Source organism: Pyxicephalus adspersus, chromosome 6 (genome assembly GCF_032062135.1).
Source record: "Pyxicephalus adspersus chromosome 6, UCB_Pads_2.0, whole genome shotgun sequence".
In the NCBI taxonomy this organism is placed as follows: Eukaryota; Metazoa; Chordata; class Amphibia; order Anura; family Pyxicephalidae; genus Pyxicephalus; species Pyxicephalus adspersus.
The window spans coordinates 51,845,178-51,866,632 of record NC_092863.1 but is presented as its reverse complement, the minus strand read 5'-3'; positions in this window follow the sequence as shown (position 1 = coordinate 51,866,632).

The window sequence follows — 21,455 nt, the reverse complement described above, 5'->3', positions numbered from 1 at the left end:
CATTAGAAACGACCGGTGAACGACCGATTGGCCAAAAAAAAGTGACCAAGGACGCCGACGAACGAGGATTGTCGCTGGAAATGAACGACTGCCACGGTTGATCTGATTGGCCGACGATCTTTCACTATCTATCGCGTGTACAGTATCGTGACGTTCAGTGATTGGTGGATTATATATGAACAATCATATTGTTACAGCATGTACAGAATTGTGCACAATATGATTGTTCAAGTATAATCGTGCATAATCGTTGATCGGTCACAATCGTTCATTTTCTAACAATAATTATTGGAAGTGTGTATCTAGCTTTAGCCTAAAATAGATTTGACAGGTGCTCTTTAATCTTCATGTGAAGCACAGGGGTATGTAATAGTGGTATGTAACTTTTTATATTGTATCTTTTTATGTATCCTTTTACAATTTATCTTTTTACAATGTATCTTTTTATGTATCTTTTTACATCTGTTTGGAGGCTGTAGAAGCTCTACACAGTGCTGAAACAAATTTTTCTCCCATTGACTTTAATGGTGTTCGAATTCGATGTTCGACCACCTGAATTTTTTTGCTATATTCGAGCAAATAGCTGCCAAATCGAATAGTGAGCTATTCGACCAACACTAGGTAAGACTACAAATATGGAGTAGCTTTCATTGACTGAGCAGAGGAAATTCCAGTTTAGAGGATGTTTTTTTGCCTGCTTTGCATTGCATTTCCTTAAATGCAGCACATAATATTGAAGAACTTTTGCAGACAAAGGCACCCCCACTTCTTGGTAAAAATGGAAATAGTCCAGTGGATTGGTCTGACTATACCAATGATACTAATGGGTCAAGACCTTTTCTACTTTTTTGTATATTTTTATAATTGCCTGTGACAAATTATGACAATATAAGTTTACTTTGCCAAAAAAACTTGCATAGTTAGAAAATGCAGCGCTTAACTAAGTGCTCAAACATAAACCCTTAGTAAGTCACTAGATTGGCTTCAGCATGATTGTAGTAATGTAGCTTGTTGGAAGCACCCATTATCCATGTATAAAGGAAACATTTCATGAGAAAAATAGAACTTCAAAAAAGTTGCTTGAATTTTTTTGGAACCTTATCCCTACATAACCTGCACATCCAGTGATGAGTTCAGTCTGATAAAAATCAATGGTCTTTTTTTTTCTTTTGCTACATGTCACATGAAATATTTGAAGAATAATGATGTTTTTCAGCACTTTGAAAGTAACATTAAATTCCCAAACAACAACAAGGAGAGTAGCTTCTAGGTTGTTCCCCTGCAATTAAATATCATATTATTATGTACTATTGTAAAAACTAAACTATTACATTGTTTTTTCTAGTTTACCTTTCATATTCTCAGCACTTTAAAAAAATCAACAACAAACTGGAACTCACATCACAAACACTGTGAAAAGCAGATTTTATTTTGCAAAGAAACCATTTTTTTTCTATAGTTGGTATTTAATTTAAGATGTTCTTACTATTTTTGTGCAAAATATGAGATTATAGCAGTTGGTGAAAGTTCCATTTTATGTGTATCTAAATTTGAATTGTATTTAAATTGAAGTGGCTAAAGATTGTGTAAATGGATTGCAAAGTTAAATGTGTTTGATTAAAATGTTTTGAAACTATATAGAAATGTATGGAAGCCGAAAGTCATAGCAGCCAGTCATCTTGTGTCTGCATTGCACCACACAGAAATCTGATTTATTATAAAGAGCCCAGTCAAGGCTCTATATACATATTTTTCTATTTACATTACATTCTATGGCATTATGTTCAGTTCATTTGTGCACCTTTAGGGTACTCCTGGGCACACAGAAAACTGCTTCTCTGTGCCTGGAAACAGCGCTTTACTTTTTGGCATTTAGTAAACCTTTTATTATCTTCTGTTGAAATGTTACATTGTAATTGTATTATATTCAGGGGTGTAGTCGTAAAAAAAGAAGAGGGGTCACTGTACCCGCCCCATTATACCCCTGCCTATGTGTTACTCAAAGGCGAAGAAACTTCCCCCAGAGTGATGTCATGATGCCAGAACCGGCCCACTCTCCCAGGTCTGAGCCTGCAATGGGAGAGTGGGCGGGTTGTGTTCAGAGAGACAACCCGCCCACTGCCCTGAGCCTGCAATTCCATACGGGAGACATGGCCCGCTGCTCAGGCTGGTGCGCCTCCACCAGTGGCATCCTTCTGACCCTGTGGGGGGTGGACTGGCCAGAGCCGCGGACCACCAAAGAAATCTTTGAAAAATAAGAGTGGGCACGCGTGCCCATTCCTGAAAAAAGTGAGGGCATGGTGCCCACCCCACTACACCCCTGATTATTTTGTACCTTAAGTCTGTGTCAATTTTCAACCCTGTTGTTTGTAATAATGTTTTTCTTTTCTTAGGGGGCAATGCGGGCATCTGCCTTTTTTTTTGGGGGGGGGGGGGCAGCACACACTGTTCTTTTTATGTACACTGGTAAAAATGTGTTGTGGTGCCATGCTAAAATAATGACTCCATGCTGTGTTTTTTGTGTTATTGTGCACTGCCGAAATGTGTGATTTTCACTGATTCACATATAGCAGCACACACATTTCAATGCAGAGCTAATCCCCAAGAGAGGATTCATTCATCCATTTGTTTGGAGACAGAGTAGGAAAGGATTTCACTCCCTTTCTCATGAATTTGTAACTTTGCAAGCCTGCTTTAATACATTTTTTACAAGTCACAACATAAAACAAAATAGTTAAAATCTACACTTTTTATCATTAAAAAAGTCCTTATGTAGCAGTCATTGACTGTTCATAGGCCCAAAAGAAGAATCTTGAGTGTAAATGAGATCAATGCATCGCCAGGCAGAATAATGAGATCTCTTCACTTAACATGTTCTGAATATAAAGAAAAAATATCTTATGCCAGGACTGCTTTATCTCCCAGAGCTTTTATCAGGTTTTTAATATTTGCTTTAAGATTGCATTTATATTCTATCATACCTTTTATATTTTTTGACATTTAGCATGTAAAGAGAAAATTACCACATTAGTTATATATATGTTATGTTTGATGCACAGATTCCAAATATGGTATTGGTTTTGCTAGATTGGTTCTAGTTTTTGAAATAATGACCTCAATAATAACCTCATAGTAAACCAATGAAACATGACAATTAAGCAAAATTAAACTAGATATGCCTATGTACAGTTAGGTTCATAAATATTTGGACAGAGAACTTTTTTCTAATTTTGGTTCTGTACATTAACACAATTTTTTTAAATGAAACAACTCAGATGGAGTTGAACTGCAGACTTTCAGCTTTAATTCAGTGGGTTGAATAAAAGGATTGCATAAAAATGTGAGGAACTAAAGCTTTTTTTTTAACACAATCATTTCATTTCAGGGGCTCAAAAGTATTTGGACAAATTAAAAAGCTGAAAATAAAACGTTCATTTCTAATACTTGGTTGAAAACTCTTTGCTGGCAATGACAGCCTGTAGACTTGAACCCATGGACATCACCAGATGTTGGGTTTCCTCCTTTTTAATGCTCTGCCAGGCCTTTACTGCAGCGACTTTCAGTTGCTGTTTGTTTGTGGGCCTTTCTGTCCGAAGTTTAGTCTTCAACAAGTGAAATGCATGCTCAATTGGGTTCATCAACTCCAGGCCTTTTATCTGCTTAATTGATAATGACATAACAAAGGAATTGCCCACACCAGCCCATGAAATAGCCTTTGAGTGAATTGTCCAATTACTTTTGAGCCCCTGAAATGAAGTGATTGTGATAAAAAAAGGCTTTAGTTCCTCACATTTTTATGCAATATTTTTGTTCAACCCACTTAATTAAAGCTGAAAGTCTGCAGTTCAACTGCATCTGAGTTGTTTCATTTAAAATTAATTATGGTAATGTACAGAACCAAAATTAGAAAAAAGTTGTCTCTGTCCAAATCTTTGTTGACCTAACTGTATATTATAAGTCTTTTTTTCAACGTGACTTACTATTTAACTACACTATGTAAACATACAGGAAAAAGCAAAAAAAAAAGCCTTTGTGTATTGTTTAAGCATTTAGATATTGTTTAGGCCACTCAATAAAATCTATTTTGAATAAAAAGAACAAGAGGACAAATAGGTATAAAAATCCTTAAAAATTGAATTGCTGCAAGTAATCAGTTGATCTTTGTATAAGTCATCACCCCCTAATCTCGTGAAGAAGCTAGGAGTAAAACATGTCAAGAGATAGACTACAGAAATTGGATTATACTTATAACTGAATGGTATACATTGTAATGTGAGGGCACTACAAGCTTAATCTACTTTCAGTCAGTTTGTCAAAGTTGGTGCCCCTCTCTACTATTTATTGGGCGGAGGGACATTTAGTCTTTGTAAAGTTTTTTTTTTATCTATTTGTCTTAGTAATAGTTGTTTTTATGAATAATATTTTTCTTGAATAGCTTAAACAATACCTATAAAGTCCCATATTGCTTTTTTTCTGTATTTTGTTAATACAACCAAAATACTATAATAATTGGTACTTAGCTATTAGTTTGTATTACCGTCTTACCAAACTGACCTGATTGTATGCTTCCTTGCTTCTTTTAAAGCAGACCTAAACTAAAATTTTTACCTTACATAAAAATGAAGACAACCCTTTTATATCAGGTAAAGAATGCCTTCTTTTTTAAGGATTGGGTTTTAAATCTCTATTTTTTAAAAGTAAAGCTCCTTTTGTTTTTGTTACTGCAGGGCCATGTCAGGATGAAGGAGGATACTGGCATGACATGAGACCCGATCCAGAAAATCCCTGGAGGGATCGACAGATTTTTTGAAAGTAAAGGTGAGTTTTCTTTTCCCCAATTTACTTCCGCTTTAATATAGTGCTACTGCACCTTTACGTATCCAAATTTTCAAGTTTATGAAATGTGACACAATATTTTTTTAATGTTGAACTTATATAAACTGTTTTACTGTCAACTGTAATTGTGTTGAGTATGTTTCAGGAAGCACTTTGATACACTATAGCAAAGCCACTGACCTCTTTTGTCTATACTGCAGTCAAACAATACACCTTGGTTCTTAACCTGTCCCAAGCATTTGATTGAAAGATGAAGCTCACTGATTAACTTCATTTATATGCTTGTTCAAATCATAAAGTATAGAGTGCTGAGTGCTCTCTTTTCCTCTCTCAGTTCTGCTTTGTATAGTTAAGATGAGATTGATTATCCACTGTATCAGGACCAGATTTCTCACTAGCCTATCTAGGTCATGGCTTAGGATGCCATAGCCACAAGGAGGTGCCATTGCACCTGTCAAAATAACATGTTCTATTAACCCAAGCACAGCACACCATAGCATCTCATGTCGGAATCAGTGCCCAGACTGCAGTTAGCAGATGGGCCACTAGGTGTCACCAGAGCACACGGCAGGGTGCAGTCAGTAGCCCAAGTGGCTTCCTCAGAGTGTGCATGTGTTGCATGTATAATACCGCAAGTAAACGAAGCCTGTTCCCCATGCTGCATTGTGGTTATCTCCTATGTATTCGCTTGCTCAATTATTTGGGCGTATTCAGTAAAGGTATTGTTTAATTTAAGTGTTTCTGAATATTTTCATATGGAACAGATCCCATGATGCATGCGTCAGTGTCGAAGGCTATTATTGGCCAAGCAAGAGAAAAAATCAGAAACCCACCCCTGACTGTAATGTATTAAAGTCCAATGTAAAAAAGGGATTATATTAATTTTTATTAACTGGATTAATCTACCTGGAATTCAGTTTTTAGGAATAGATAACTACAATTCAGAAGATTTGTAAACCATATGTTGCTTCTATATTTTGTATTAAACAATTTTTATCATTTTAAACAATCTTTTCATCAGATTCTCTATGGCTACCAGTAAAAATGTTCTTGTCATTCTTTGACATTTTCTATTTAAATGCTTTGTCTTCAGAAACAATTTTGTTTTTTAGTCATTAAATGATATACTTTAGGCCAGCAAATCGCAGTAAAAGACAATTACCTCTGCAGGTGATGGGTTGTTTCAGGTTTTTTAAGAATTATTTTTACCGCTATCTGATTTTGCAAGCTTATGAAACTTGAGATGATAAAATAAATTAGTCTTAAAGAAAGCTGGTGTTTACAATTCACAAGAAAGCTTTTGATCATCCTTTCAATTACATTTGATATGATTCTACAAAAAATTCAGAAATGGTATGATTATGTCTTTAATAAAACACACATTGGAATTCATCTGTCAGCATGACTACAATATTAGCTTACTGTGTTGGCCTATAGCCAACAGTAAACATCTTCTCCTAAAAGTATGCACTGCATGGTAACTGGCCTCACTTAACACCTACATGTTGGTCTGCTTTACAAATAAGATAGTGGTTCTGTTCATGGTCCATTCATTCAGAATAAACCAAACATACCAAGCAAGAAACCAAATAAGAGGACAAGAAAAGCAGCAAGGTCCATACATACAGAATAAGAACAGATACTGAGAATTATACCCAGGTACTGTGCAGAGTCCATACATACAGAATAAGAACAGATACTGAGAATTATATCCATCATACAAAAGAGAAGAAGTACTATGCAGAGTCCATACATACCGGTACATAATAAAAACAGATACTGAGAATTACACCCACTACACAGGAAGTGCTAATGTGTAGGTCAACATTCATAAAAAATAACAACTAATACTGTAAATTGTAGGCCAGATCACATCACAGGAGGCAAAAGCTGAAGAAGAGCAACCCATCAAAATGTTTACATAAAATTATTAAATAATTTGATAAATTTGTAGATTATTTAAATATGTTTCTCTACAAATATTATATGAAGTCTGACTTTTGTATTTGGCACTTTAGTGATACCTAAAAGCGATTACCAGTAAGTAAAAAATCTAATTACACTTAGTGGACATTGAAGTCATATGGTGATCTAAAAAAGCTAGCACGTGGATTATTCAGTCACACGCCTGATATGTATATGGTCATACTCCTTCTGACTATTGTATGCGAAATGCATTAGTGCACACAATACTCTGTGTTGTACCATGTTACCAATTATTAAAAGCAGGGAGTATGAAGTAGATGTCATTGTTTTTATCTTATGAAATTCATTCATTTGTTTATTTATATATTTATAGCTAATAAAGAAAAGCAAAAAAGAAATTTTTTTTAATTTTTTTTCCCCTAAACATTTTAAATAGGCAAGTTGTTTAGTAAAATAAATTTACCTGTTCTCAATTTCTTCTCACTCCTCGGTCAACATCTTCATCTTCACACAGTTTTTGTCCAGGTTCGGGAGCCATCTTGATTAGACAGTGTAGAATGACAAGACAAAACGGCTTTACATAAAAAAAAAACGTAAAGCCCAACTCAGCACGGAAATAGATATTCAGTCAGAATAACTATTATTGTAATAGCAACCTGTTACATTTATATTCATAGATTATTTCTACTTTTATATTATGGCAGTTGTGTGTCCAAATATGACATCTTAGTCCAATAGGCACCAGAGTTTGGCTATCCTGCCCAATGCACTCTTTAAGCCACCGGGCTGATCCAACACACTTATGCTTGTAACAAGTATACCCATTTCTTATCTAGACAAAAAAAAATGAGTAGACAAGTTTGAAAAAAATGGGTTTGTAGTGCTCTTTTAAATGAGCAGAAAGTAGGAGCAAGCCGAATAGGACGAGGAAGACCATTCCAGAGAGTTGGAGCAGCTTTAGAGAAGTCTTGTATCTGTGTGTGTGATGAGGTTATGAGTGAGGAAGTCATTAGTAGGTCATCGGAGGAGCTGAGAGACTGGCTGGGGGAGTATTTTTTTTACCAGCTCAGAAAGGTACGTGGGACAAGAACTGTGGAGGGATTTGAAGGCATGGCACAGGTGCTTGAGTTTGATTCTAAGGTGAAGTTGAAGCCAATGAAGAGAACTGCAAAGAGATTCAGCAAAAGAGGAACAGTGGGAAGGATGGATGAGTCTGGCTGCAGCATTCATAATAGATTGTAGAGGAGAGAGTCGGGTTAGTGGAACACCAGAGAGGAGGAGGTTACAGTAGTCCAGACTTCTGTTTTATCCAGGTTGAGTTTCAGGAATCGGTCAGACATCCATGATGAGATGGCTGACAGGCAGCATGAGACCTTATCCAGGAGTGAAGGAGACAGGTCAGGGGTGGACAGATAGATTTGAATGTCATCAGCAAACAGATGGTACTGTAAGCCAAAGGAGGATATGAGACTACCAAGAGAGGTGTACAGAGAAAACCTGTCCAAGGACTGACCCTTGAGGAACACCAACAGGGAGGTGAGTGGGTGAGGAGGAGTTACCATTGAAAGAAACTTGAAAGTAGCCGTCAGACTGGTAGGAAGCAAACCAAGAGAGAGCAGTGTCACTGATACCAATGGAGCGCATGGTTTGTATTAGAAGGGGGTGATCAACAGTGTCAAAAGCAGAGGAAAGATCAAAGAGAATGAGGAGGGAAAAGTTGCCTTGAGCTCTGATGAGGTCATTGGCCACTTTAGTAAGGATTGTTTCGGTGGAATGGGCACCTCGAAAACCAGACTGCTCAGGTAATCGGTAAGTCTTTTGTAGACAAGAGGTTGAATAGTTTGGTTAGGGCGGGGGCCAGGGTGGAGGAATGAGCATGGCGTGGATCAGAGGGAACTATACCCTTAAGTAAATACAACTTGGTGTTGCTACCTTGTGACTGTGTAAGATAATATAGTACTTATTTTGCAACTTTTCTCTTATGCATTCTATGGTAATGGAATACCTAACTAATACCTCTGCTCCTAATGTTTGTGAAAAACTTTATTTCCTCTGTTAGTGCATTTGCTATCAAAAAGTTGATCAAGTATTCACTGAAATTGCAAAAAAACAAAAAAGTATGAAAAAACATACTAAACACAGGCACACACATGAATGTAAAACCTTTCATTGTAATTGTAAAACAAAAAGCTACAATTACAATGCTACAATGAGACTTTAAGATTACTAACTACTTTGCTGGTGTGAAATCAAGTCGTAATGCAGAGGACTGTAGGAACCTAGCTGTAAAGTTTTCTAATTTCTACAATTCAAAGCCTTAGATATTTCCTGGTGCCAACTAAGGGTGGAAGTGTGCGGAAAAAGAAAAGACCACACACCAATAACATCTGGTTGACCAGTTGGCAGGTATAGTGATTGCTATACCTTCTTTGTGTATGTAACTATTTTCTGTGTGCTTAGAAAATGTAAAATAATGTGATGAACACCTAAACCACAATAGGTAAATGTGTATAACTGGGACTTGGAATAAAGAATGTTGCAAATCTCATGTTAGTTTCCAATAGGTTGCTCAGCAATACTGTTTGGAGGCAGCAAGCATGTGTCTAATGTCCTGAGTGTCTCTGTGCAAAGAATACTGCAATATTTACAATTTTCTGGAAAACATCAGTTTTCAGGCTATCAGGCTATGTTCAGATTTTTGCAGGGAACACACATTTTCTTACAGTTCCCGACAGCTGCTTGAATTACTGTGTTGGTTCTTAAAGAGCCAGTGTTTGAACATCTTAGTAACATAAATGGCTCACTGATGTCCCAATTAATTTTCTGTGGACAGCAGAGGATAAGACATTACACGAGGAAGCAGAAGGTGTGAAAAGTTGGTAACTGCACTGCAAACTTACCGCCAGTGAGAACATAGCGGTAGTGTCTTAAAAGTAAAAATGTTGCCAATGGGCAGGTCCCATACAGTTCACATACTGACCATTGTGTGTAAAGATCCTTTTCTGTGATCATGTTCCTGTGTTTACTTATAGAAGGATGTAAACTTTAAAAGTTTAAAAAGTTTCTCCAACAGGTTCACATAAAATTTTCCTGTTGTCAGTCATTTTAAGCAATGGAAAACCTTATGTATGATGTAATATTAAACAATTTGAATATGAGTGCTGTTTTCAAATGATAATTGCAGAGTCCCCTCTATTTTGTGTGTGTGTACCTGATCAGTTAATATTTTCATGACTATATTTTGTCTTTAGTTTTTGCATGTTGTCAATCTAGAAACTGTTTTTTTTTATTTTATTTTTTTTTCATGCCATGCAGTAGAAATCCTACCAAAATCTTTTTTTCAAAGCCATCTAGCCAGAGTGTGCATTTTTTGGACATTTTAGGAAAAAAAGATCCAAAAGACTCAACCAGGGTTCTTCCAAAGGATACTAGGGGTTCTTTGAGAAATAAGCAATTTATGTCCCCCAGGTCAATTATCACTGATACCATTGATCTTTTTGGGTATCTGTAAAGTAGACATTCTTTCCATTCCCATGATTCACTCGATGACAGCAAACAAGTTTTTAAAATATTACTTTTATTTTTTTTAAACTATAGATTTCTTCAAGTATGTGCATTATATTTGTCTACTGATATACCATTTTCATATTCCTTTTACCCAGGGCATGCCATTGTTCTGTATCTGTAACTGTTTATTTACTGAACTCCCTCATCATGTTTCCGCTTTTCACTGTCCATTAAAGTTTCATTCAATTCCATTTAGATTAAAGAGGTTCATAAAGCATCATTTCTACCATAGAGGCTGAATGGCCTGTTTTGGTATGCAGAATTTAGGAAATTCAAGATAGTCAATGTGAGTGGTAAAAAAAAAATTTGTTTGAATCACGTCAAAAAGGACCAAAATCTTTGAGGACTGTTTCTAGCACCTTGTTTAATCTATGTCATAAACAATTATGGCAATTCTGAAAGATAAATGGGTTCATCCTGGTATTAACAAAGGAATACCTAATAACAGGGTCAGTGTGTATCAATTGTGTATGAATTGTATGGAAGCGCTGGTACTTTCAGCAGACTGATTTTACTACTGCAGTCCCAAAGCTAATCAAGAAATTTTCCTGGGGTTACCACACCCACTTTCTCACAACCCTGGTGATATGTGAAATTGAAAAGACTAATTTCCTTAAATATAGTAAAAAAAAAATTAAAAAGCCATTCCATTTAGGTAAAAGAGGTTTTTAAACCACCATGTCTACCATACAGGCTGAATAGCTTGTTTTGGTATGCAGAATTTAGGAAATTCAAGATAGTCAATGTGAGTGGTGAAGAACAGAAGAAAAAAACACTAGCAACTGAGCAGCTAAAGGAAATACTGAATATTGTTGCTTGTTCTCTTCCACAGATTTCCTTTTCCTATTGATAGGATCACTTCTTAATAGTGATTGAGATACAAATGTCAGCATGGTATCACAGAGGTTAGCACTCTGGCCTTTGCAGCGCTGGATCCCACGTTCAAATCTTGGTCAGGACTCTGTCTGCATGGAGTTTGCAGGTTCTCCCTGTGTTTGTGTGGGTTTCCCCTGTGTACTCCTGGGTTTCCCCTGGTTTCCTCCCACATTCCAAAAAACATGCGCTTAGGTTAATTGGCTTCCCCCCAAAATTTACCTTAGACTGTATTAATGACATATGACTATGGCACAGCTAGTGAAATAACTATGGACTTTGTAAATGCGTAATATGTTGGCGCTATATTATTACTGTGTAATTATAATAAAATGTCTGTGTTAGTGTGTGCCTCATAAGCACAAATGATTTTTGAGTCATGTGCCTTACTGCTGTCCAATCTTCTTGTATTCAATCATTTGGTAATGTGTATGTAACAATAGGAATGTATACAAGCCAAGGGTCCCTTTTTGCCAATCCTATCTACAAGGCCCAAAAAGTAGTAATTAGGAGTACAAAGATAAATCAGGTTTTAAAGCGAAGCAGCTTTATGATATATAATGCTGACCAACAGGTTGTGCTGCCTTTTTGTGGATAACAGCAATAAATATCCCTGGAGTAGCTATAAACTGACAACTCTGCTACTTCAATTCTTCTTTCATAGCCATGGTTGCTTGTTGTTTATCAGCATGAATTGGTCAGTGTGACAGTGTGACATAGAAAAGGAAGGGTCAGAAATGAAATACTCGTTTCTCTTCTTTTTAAAAGGGCAAGATAGCAAAAGTGGATTTTGAAGCTTCGAGTATGCCATGTTGTCATAAACCCACACCAAATCTGCTATATTTTGATATTGATTTAAAGCAAATTGTTTGTTCTTTTGAGAGGGACATGCAGAAATCAGTCACAATTTATTATACCAATTTGAGGTAGGAGATAAGTCTATGGTGAGACTTCTTACCAACACTGACCAATGTCCTTGATTGCTCTAAAAAATCAATTTCAAATCCCTTGCAATGTCACTTTAGGCTTCTTAGTACCTAATACACAACATTTAAATGCCACAGCCTACCTTAGTATAGTTGGTGATCATGTGATCATTAGGAGCCACCTATGATTGCTACTTCAGCAGGATACCATGCCATGTGACAAAGCTTTAATTGTCCCAAACTGGTTTCTTGAACGTGTCACTGAGTTCACTTTACTCAGATGTCCTCCACAGTCACCAGATTTCGCTCCAATGGTGTACCTTAGGGATGTGGTTAAAAAGGGTTTACAACTTTGTGAAATTCAAGATAGTCAATGTGATTGGTGGAAAAAAAGTGGTACGAATCATGTCAACAAGGACCAAAATCCTTGGGGAATATTTCTAGCACCTTGTTTATTCTATGCCATTAACAATTATGGCAATTCTGAAGGATAGATGGGTTCACTCTGGTATACCTAATAACGGGGTCAGTAAGTGTATAAATTGTCTAGAAGCTCCAGTACTTTCAGCAGACTGATTTTACTACCACAGTCCCAAAGCTAATCAGGAATTGTTTTGGAGAATTAACACAGCCATTTTCTCACAACACTGGAGATATGTGAATTTGAAAAGACTAATTTCTCTAAATAATGTAAAAAAACAAAATTTTAACAAATTTAGGTGGGTAAACAAAAAAATTGCAATGGGATTCAAATGGCTTCTAAAGGTTACAAAAATGTCTTTAAACTATCTTTGACCCATCTTTGCCAAACAACAGCTTCTTATCAACCTATTTTTTTTTTTATATTTTTGTTAATATTTTGGGAAAAAAAACAGCAAACAAGGCTATAGTACACAAATAGTGATTAAATATACAAGAAATATACACTCAATTAAATAAACTGAAGTGCCCCGACATTACACGTTCTTAAGAAATAAAAAGACTTGAAATGTTTAAGTAATTTCACCAAAGCAGTTTAATGAGTGAAATTGAGAATTCCCGCCACCCACAACTAGCAAAATCAAATACAACTAAATCACCAGGCTCATTCCTACACAACACTGATTATTCCCTGTTGGGCAACTTATCTTTTAACGTGCAGAGTACTTATATTGGTTTTAGTCTTTAAAATGTCCCTTGACAGGTTTTAAAAATAATATGAAATAGACAATGCTAACCATAAGAAGGCATTATTATTGAAATAGGAGATGTAAGTTAGAAATATGCAATTCCTATAGTTGCTGATAATAGGTTTTGTGTGTTTTTTTTATCTTATAGGCTTACTACCTATTGGCTCCTCATCACCCTTTAAACTCTTATTGTTCATAGCCTTTTGTTAGTACAAATCTTGCAGTAGCCCATGCAATTCTGTTCTCCAATCTCTAGTCTTGATAGATGGGATTTATATTAAATTCAACACATAATATGCTTGAACTGTTAAGACCATGTAACCCTCTGCTAGTATCTGAATAATGATGTCAGGCTACAATCTTTCAGCTGGCAGGATATTCTCAAGCTTCAGTATCTAAAGTAGACATATTCGATTTTCCTGGCAAGGGACCGGTCATCAGCAGACATGCTATTTATTCTTTTTTTTTTTTTAAAAAAAAGCTTGAGTGATTGCTTTCTGAAAAAAAATTTTTTGAACAGAAAAAGTCACCACAACTTTTTATTGCAAGTGCTTTTTAATGCACTTGTTTGTTTAGTATTCTTTCAGAGAATTGCATATTATATAAAGTTACGTAAAATATATCTATTTAGAATTCTGTCAACAAATGAAGAAAATGTCATTGCATAAAAAAAGGAAAAAACATGGTCATTCACATTACACAATACATAAACCAAAAAATCCAAACAGTAAATGGCATTATAATATGCTTTGGGAATTTTGAGATTTGATGAATGAAGATTCATTTTACTTACATTAAAGGTAGTCCCCGGTTTAAATACGTTCCCTGGTTACATACGAGATGGGGACTGTAGGTTTGTTCTTAGGTTGAAAATCTATGCAAGTCGGAACAGGTACATTTTTTTAATGCAATTAGGACAGATGTTTGTCTTAACACATTATTAGGCAGCGTGGTGTCAGTTACTGTATAAAATCCTCACAGTAAGTTAATCACAAACAAAGCAAAAAAAAAACTTTATGGAGCCTAGACATTTATTAACTTCTGGAGCAAGCTGTGCTTTGATATGCAAAAAGAAACAACTGCACAGTTTGTCTTGGTCATAAAAGAGTTACAAGAGCTTGCAGAAAAGGAAAAGGCATGCACAAATGTGTATGAGTTCTCTGAGATACCACCAGCTAAGATGCGTTAATACACAATACTAATTACCTCCAGTCTTTTCTGCCTCCTCTACCTCTATTTGTCGTTGAAAAACGAAAAATGCCGATCTCACTGCCCATGCGGTACAAATACTGAGGCATACGCCACCCCATCTTGCACCTGTGTAGTGTGAGATCGGGTGACGTAGGCAGAAGAAGGAAAAAGACTAACGCCTAGCGCTTCCTCCCCAATGGGAAGAAGTGAGAAACCAGAATGATGCAGGATCATATGGAAGACAGCTTCATGGGGATCGATTGATCTGTGCAAGTAAAGGTAAGTGTAATTTTTTTTATTTTTAGATTAGTTTTGCTTTATTCATAGAGTATTCGAAACTGTAGTATTCATATTATCTTTGTAGTGTATATGCAGAAAGATAAGGAAAACTATTGGTTTAAATTTCCCCTACCCTTTAGGAAACTTTTGCAAAAAGTAGGGAACTTATGGGTAGGGGAAAATTAGGTGGATGTTTCCTAAGAGCATAATGAGTTATAGAGCTTCTTTCATTGTGTCACAAAACTGCCCCTCATTTGCCTTCCTAATGTGAGAGGTAAGGTTGCTACACAGTTTTATACCATGAATTGCACTTTTCAACTGATGTTCTAATCCATAATATGGGAAGAACCACTCAACTAAGTAGAGAGACATAACAGTCCATCATTACTTTAGGACGTGAAGCTTAGTCAACCTGGAGTGCTGTGTCAGATGACCTGGTCCCCACAACAATCCAACCTAAACCCAACTAAGATAGTTTGTGACAGGTTGGAGTGCAGAGTGAAAAAAAGGTAGTAACAGCATTTCTAGGAAAAGCTTCAAAACTACTGGAAAACTATTCTATGTGACTACGTCATGAAGCTAATTAGGAGGGTGGGTCTGATTTATTAAAGCTCTCCAAAGCTGGATAGGATACACTTTCATCAGTGAAGCTGGGTGATCCAGCAAACCTGGAATGGAGATGGTCCAGGATTGAAAACACAGCAAATGAGTGTATCCTCTCTAGCCTTGAAGAGTTTAATAAATCAGACCCAATGCCAGAATTTGCAAGTTTTTTTCAAAGCTTAAAGGTGTCTACTTTGAGGAATCTAAAGTATAAAAACATATTCTGCTTTATTTAACATTTTTTTATTTAAAACTAAGCCCATATGTGTTCCTTTATAGTTTGGATGTCTCAATATTAACCTACAATGTAGAAAATAAAGGAAAAACATTGGATAATATGTGTGTTCAAACTTTTAACTGGTACTGTAGATGTTGTCAGATCAATGTTTTCCAATAAATTAAATGTGCCAGGGTAATATGATGGGATATCTATTTGGTACTGTAAAGGACCTTGAGAGATATGGATGGCTCATATGATGTGTTAATGTTAGAGCAGATAGAAATTCTATGTGAATTATTTGCCAACATATGTAGTAAATGTCATTTTACAAGCTTAAGGCTGGCTTCACACCTATGCATTATGGTAAGGCGTGAAACACTTGTGCATTCTAGTGCATTCATTATTTAGAGCCCCAACTCAAAGTAAAGCAGCTCAAAATATAACCATGTCCCAGAGCACCATGACATACATGCAATGGATTGCAATGCATTGTATTGAAAAAATGATTTTTACTATCCATTGCAGTTCATTAGTAGTCCATTTAAAAAGAAAGAGATGGATAACAATAATAATATTAAGAATAGTGATAATACATATATATGTTATTATGTATATGTATATCAGTCATTTCTGATTCACTTCTTTATCATTTATAGTAAATATTTAAAAGTTTTTTCAAGGATTCCCCCTTGTTAAAAATGTTGAGAAACACTGATTTAAAGTGGATATAACCTTATTTACAATCCGATAGCCCTTTTAGTTATAAATAATTACAGAAATCTGATTATTAAAAATGCTTGTTTTTTCTTTTTTTATCTAATCCTAATCTATAAACTTTACAGTTTCTACTAGGTTTTGATCGAAGGGATGGAATAAAGCCGAGGAGAATCAGCTTGCAGAGCCTTACTGCTATGAATGAGGTCCAAGCAAGGATCACTGAATATTTCCTTTTTTTTGCTAAGTTTTTCCATAAAACAAACAGCATACACAAAAAGAGAGTTCACACAGAGTTGCTCTTTATGTGTAAGTTATAATGTCAACAGTGCCACCAAAAGGCTTTGAGAGGGATTGCTATACATACCAATACTAAAATACCTAACATACATACATGCAAACTGCAGAGTACCCCAAGTAGGTGCATTTACCTTTAAAACATAGTTGAAATATTCTAACAGAATTCTATTTGCACAATAAAACAGCACCTACCTTATATATAATAAAGGATTTTCAAATCTTATTATAATGTCCTTACCACAGTTATACATATTAAATGTGCTGGAGACAATTTATGCAAAAACCACCATGTTCAACAAGCTAATATTGGACGGAGTGATGAGCCCTGGAGGAAATCATTACAAGCTACATAGAAATGATACAAGAACTACAGAGATTGCTAACCATTATAACTTTGTAAGCTACACATGAATTCCAAGAAGTGATGTTAATAATTAACAGTTTAATTAAATGATAGCTGTTTAGCTCCAAGTTTCTCAAATATTGACTCCCTGCTGCCACCATTAAAAATAGAAATGGAGAAAAACCTACTGATCTATTCTATTAAGAAATACGAATGTTTAGAGGTGGTAGGAAATCCATTGACCACTGAATGGTCATCCTTTCCAAAATAGTATGAACATTACATAAATATATCCAGGCATTGGGATGATAAGGCTCATACATACTCACTGGGCTTCTCTTTATGGCAAACAAACTGTACTGATGAGCTGAAAACATTCCAACCTGGTCAGTTGACAGCCTGTGGAAAAAATATTAGGTCAGGACATACCACATGCCAAACTTCTTATTTGTTAAAGTAGATGAATCAGGCAACTTGGGGTGTAGGGGCATGGTAAAATATGTCTGAAGGCAACATACTTGATTGCATTGGCAATAGCAAAACCCCTGTTAGCTTTTCTTTTTCTGTTTTCTTTTTTTAAGCAGTTTTCTCTACTGTAGACTCAGCAGGGACAAAGTAAATGTCTCCAAAGTGAGAGAAATTCCATCTTGGACAGATGTAATCATAACAATCGTCCCCATAGTGGAGGTTCTCTCACTTTTATCCCTAACCAAAATAAAGAAAAAAAAACTTAAACCAGTGAGTCCTTTTTACAAATCACTGAATCATTTAAACCACTGAAACCTATTTACAAGGGTTTCCAGGGGAAGTCTTATATAGCAATATTGCCATAATGTTCTCCCTGGCTGTCTAATAGAAATTGACTTTCAGCTTTTGCATTCATTAGTCTGGCTACACTTCTTAGAAAATTAGAGGTGCCATATTCTGTCCTTGTACTTTCCCATTATCTGTTAGCAAATACAGGAAAATTGTGGAAAACATTTACCAGCTGGCACCTGACAGCTGGTTATGTGTATTTTTTTACATGTGCTACTTTTTTAAAACGGTTATGTTTTGATCTCTTACAGCACATTAAACAGCTGATGGCTAAACTTAAGCCTAATGGCATGTAATATTACTGACTTACATGCACTAAAATGTTTCAGGGTATTAATCATGTGACAACTGTCACTGCTTACAGTCCTTGTCACAGATGAAGGAAGCAGTTAAGAGGCAGGTTACTAATGAGTGAAATGTAGTGCTCACAAATGACTTTGAACACAAACCAAGAAAAATTGCTTTGTATGGATAGGCACACTTCGGGCAGTATGCCAGTATTTTTGTGCTAATTGCTTACTGAATCAGTTTATTAAAATTGGTAATACAATGCATTTAAGGTTAGATATAACATCAAGTGAGCCCAAGGTTTTCTGTTTTTTCAGGATGTTATGATTTAAAGTGACGCTTTTATTTAACTGAAATAAATAAATCTAGAGATGTTTACACTTGTAGCAACCTAATTGCTCTTTGCACATCTGGACAAAACTTTGGTATTCCCCCAATTTTTCCCCAAATCGCACCTTCCACACATTCCTTTTGGCCATTGAGACCGCCCATCATAGAGACTGGCACATGGAAAAGTGGGAAGTAGACAAGCATAGAAGGGTTACCAAACCACCAGCCAGACACTCGTTTAGAGTTAAATAAAAGAAAAATGCTACTTATTATGCCAAAAAAATAACCAACACAAAATTTCTACGTGTTTTTTTTAAACAATATTTTGGTCACTATTGGGCAACCCTTGGTCAAGACTTTTGACAATACCCCACTTTATGGCTAAGCATCATCTCACTTCTCGGATCAGCCTTTCTCTAGGCCCCACTTATGGCCATATGCCACAATCTTAAAGGCACTCTCTGCCACATTTATCCAAGTTCCTCCTGAATCCACAATCCTGGGGTCTAACTCATCACAGTTCAGAACTCATTATGTGGCACAACCCACCAACTACTGGGTATTTCTAGTGTTCATTGTATGACACCTGTTTTAATACTAAAAATCTGGCATGGATATTGAGGAAGGAATTGGAAGGCCCACCCTTCTCTAGACTGCACAAACAATTATCGTTCCTTCTGCATTTCCTCTAAAAGCAGCTCATATCTAGACTAGAACCCTGAATACCAGGGTAGAATCCTGTATACCAAAAAATATGTTAAATGAAAAATGCATGCGTTACATATGTTAACTGTCCATGCTACTACAAATTGAATTGAATATTGCATTAGAAAAAGTTTTGCAAGCAAAGCTAAGAATCCACTTATAGGACCCCAGACATTACCAAATAACAGTCACCCAGTAATAATGTTGGTCTGATTCACTAAGCTGCAAAAGCATTTAAAACACCTTGCTAAATGTGAACTCTTTAGCCTATAAACAGCTCACTTCAGGGAAATTAGTAAACAAAATCTGTGCCAAACCTAGTTATTTCCCAATCAAATAAGCAAGGCTGTTAAAGACACCTCTGACGATCTTCTGACACTCGTGTGTCACTTCTCTAAGAATATGTCAGCAGCCAGGGGGAGTAGTATTAGATGGGAGTTGTGCCATCTTCACAAGGTTGTAGATTCCTTTACAACTGGTGTAACATCATACAAACTAAATTATGGGCTTTATCCAGGAAAGTACTATTTGGGGAAATTGTTTCCTAACAATGCAGTATAGATGTTTATTAAACCTAAAAAAAAACGTAACACCTCAGTTTCTGATAACGACACAACTATTTATTTTAAAGTTACTGGAAGGAACCTAACCCTACTTAACTGTTGATTTGGCACAGCTACCGTAATAGTCCTGCCTTTATCTCAGAATCTATTTTAAACTGTTGAAAACTATGGCACCATCTATTTTCCTTTATAAATTGGTAACAACATACGCACAGATTACATTTCAAACTCTGCTGAAAGTAATCCCTTGCCTTTAAGTGAGCTCAAGTCTCCTGTGCAATAATACCATTCTGTAGAGTTGTGATGGTTTTAAACTTTCCTAAACTGTACAATAATTTGTGATTCTGTTTTCTAGTTGTGGTGCCCTAAACCAGCCCTGCTGCAGAAGGATGTAGCCCAAACAGCCTAATAATCATGCTGGCCTTTGAGTACACATCAAATTTATGGCCACTGCAATATTTTAGCAGAGGCACTTTTTGAAGGAGGAATGGTCTGCAAAGCAATTAGAATGAAAAAGAGCTTCGGCTCCCTTTGGCCCAGCAAGACTTTAATCTGTCAACTTCCCAAATTTATACCGCTGCAGAAGGCTGTGTACAGGTCTGGGACAGACACTTTCTGCTTCCATTTTCCTAAACTATTTGTAAGCAATTTGTGCTAATCCAAGGCTACAAATGTCTTTACGCAGTGAAATGCTGTCACCGGCTTAAAAGAGCCCCACAAAACAAATTGCAATGTTTATCAGACTCGTTCAGCTGCATTTCCAAACAAATGGCAGCATGAGATTTGCTAAATGAAAGAAACGACATCAGATTGTTTTTTTCTAAAATGTGTTTCAAGACTTTGCTATAAGTTGGATTTTATTTGCGCACAGGATTTGATCTGTTTCCCCTGAGTTAACTATACTGAGCTTTCTAAACAATGCAATGATTTTAGGAGGTGTTATTAGTGGAAAGCTGAAATCCTGGATCCAGGCCAGCATCAGCTAACGATGACCTCTGTGATTGAGGTCATAATCATGGCCCGGTATTAATTAATGGTAAAGCAAAAACACAAGCTGGAGAGAAAATGAAATGCAAATACAATAGTCTGTTGAGTAAAAGATGCACAAGCTGTATCTGTCTGCATATGTGCCAGGCTGAAATGCTGTACAAAGTAACATATCGAAGGGATTCTTCTATTGCTGGTCAAAAACACAAGGATGACCTAGTTTTATTTTTTTATAGATACATTCTAGGGATCTAGGAGAAAAACTCTTTGTATATGTAATGGCAATATATATAATCCTGGCAGCAGTGTATTACTAGTCTTCCAAATGCAAGAGATATACAGCCATACACGGAATCCTTTTAACTCAGGCAAGACAAATGAATGCCAAGTGATTATAATCCTGATCCTGCCATGTAACTTGTGCTGTTGGCAGTTTGCAGGATTCCATTTATTAAATGGTGCTGAAACAAAGCTTATAAAAAAGCAGGTTCTGAACACATCCCACTGAGGGAAGTTGGACTGCTCAAAATAATGTGCCAAGAGCTGAGTGCTCACCAGAGACACCAAAATAAAGCCCAATCTGGCTACAGAGGATATTAAACTCAAACTAAAGGTAAATTTAGTGGACTTGATTTACTCACTGTAGCTCATAGGAATTCACCACGGATATCTGGATGCAAACATTTGACATTGTAACCGATTTGTACCTGAATATTTGGTCAAAGCCTGGAGTCGCCCTATAAATATATAAATTTACCCTATAAACTGTAACTAAATTACATAAACTTAAGCTGAGCTCCCTGTTCTTACTTCCTACAC